Source organism: Conger conger, chromosome 7 (genome assembly GCF_963514075.1).
Source record: "Conger conger chromosome 7, fConCon1.1, whole genome shotgun sequence".
Classification (NCBI taxonomy): Eukaryota; Metazoa; Chordata; class Actinopteri; order Anguilliformes; family Congridae; genus Conger; species Conger conger.
The window spans coordinates 21,432,705-21,434,555 of NC_083766.1; the positions used below are offsets into that span (position 1 = coordinate 21,432,705).

General features: G+C 42.9%; 1 long non-coding RNA gene across 1 annotated transcript; it reads left to right on the forward strand.

Annotated features, from left to right (window-relative positions):
• Window positions 1-954: 954 nt before the first annotated feature.
• LOC133132125 (uncharacterized) lies at window positions 955-1,851 on the forward strand. Its single transcript, XR_009709073.1, has 2 exons — window positions 955-1,011; window positions 1,194-1,851. It is a non-coding gene; the product is annotated as an uncharacterized LOC133132125 (long non-coding RNA).

Here is a 1,851-nt window from a genome sequence, read left to right on the forward strand (position 1 = left end):
GTTGCTGTTATTGTGAGCAAGCGAAAAATAAATACATTGTGGGAGATTGTAGTTTGGGGAAGCTGAACAAGAAACTGTAGTAAAAATCTATGGCCTTATGTTAGCATGTCTAGATTCTAAACATGCAAGCAGTACGTTCATATAGTATATCATTAGATTTATCCCACAATAAGGAAATATAATAATTTATAATAATAGAACGAGTCAACCAGATACCAGCTGTTTCAAAACCTAGCTTGAGCTGTTTTTTTTCCAGCAGGGTAGAACAGCGATCATATCTGCAAGTAAATACATTTTGAAAAAGATGAAAAACGTGAATGAAAACATCGATTAGGCCCACAGATATTTCAAACAAATATATATATTTTTAAATGTCTTTAGAGTGCAAACAAACAAACCCTTCTTTCTGAATTATTTCTGCTTATCTGCTTTAGGCAACTTTACCTGATGTATAGGGGAGCTGGACACTAACCGGACACGTCAGGTCAAAGCTGGCCCTGCAGCTGTTCGCCGCAGGGAGAAGAGGTGAGTGGGATGGTTCCTTCACACACCACCCCTGACTCTCTTCTCGCCTCCAGGCAACCACCGCTGTTTCCATCGGTCGGGTTATGTCACAGCGCATTATTTTAAGTACTATTCCCCGCCTCAAAGTACTATTCCCATGCAAACAGAAACACTTTAAACCTTAGAGTAGGTTATTTTGAATGTTTGTTCTTCTAAATTCCAAGTCAGTGTTCCAGATCTCCACAGCTTTCAGTTAGCAGCCCGTGATTGTTACATGCACATTCTAATCATACTTAATTTGTGTTCTCACACCTTAGAGCAGCGCTACTCAACTGTACGTCTTGCGGGCCCCAGTTTCTGCGGGCTTTTGCTTCAAGCGCTACACCACCCGATTTCACGAATTAGGTTATTATCTGAACTGAGCAGGTGAAATAATTAGTGAAATCATGTGGTGTAGCGCATGGTAGAAGCAAATACCTGCAGACAATGCGACCCGCAGGATGTGGAGTTGAGTAGCGCTGCCTTAAAGGATTATTTTTCTAAATTAGCTGTCTCTCATTGTGATGCATCATGCTTTCCACTGCAGTGTTTATGTTTCATCATGATGATTTTTTCTAGCAATGCAAATATACAGATACTACCCGGTGTGAGAATGAGAAAAACATATCTGTCATTTTCCTTTCTTTCAGGTTTGCTTTTCCACTTCGGGGTGAGAAGCAAAGCCGTTTTGATCTACTTTTCATCATGACTACAAAAAGAAGAAGAAGAAGAAAAAAAAAAACCCTCCCGACTTTATGTTTCTCGTCTCCGCGATCATTACTATTTAAATAGCTGGTAGTAATGTGGACATAAACATAGCCCCGAGCTTGAATTACCACCGCCCACCTTCCCCATTAACCGATTAAAAGCTTTGCGACTCTCCGCTCGCTTTATCCCCGGAAAGAGCCACGGGGAGACGGGCGGGACTCTCGGGAGGATGAGAGCGAACACTCAGCGAGCTTAATCTGTCGTCTCCGAGGGCTGCGAGCGGGCAGCGGCTGGATGAACGGGCTCTTTAAAGAGAGACGCTTCTCAGGTGCGGAGGGACACAGTCTGGCAAATGGCTGCCTTCGGTACTTATTGAGCACTTTAGCGGAGTTAATTGGGGCACCCACCTGGGTACGTCTGATCCGCGGTCGGAGTGCCAGAAGGATAATGCCCAGCAGCCCAATTGAAAGTGTGTGTGTGTGCGTGCGTGTATGTGTGTCTGTAGATGTGTTTATGTGTGCATTTGTGTGTATATGTGCAACCGTGTACGTGTGTGTATAATTATGTAATATATTCAAATAAAAATAACAAAGCATTGAA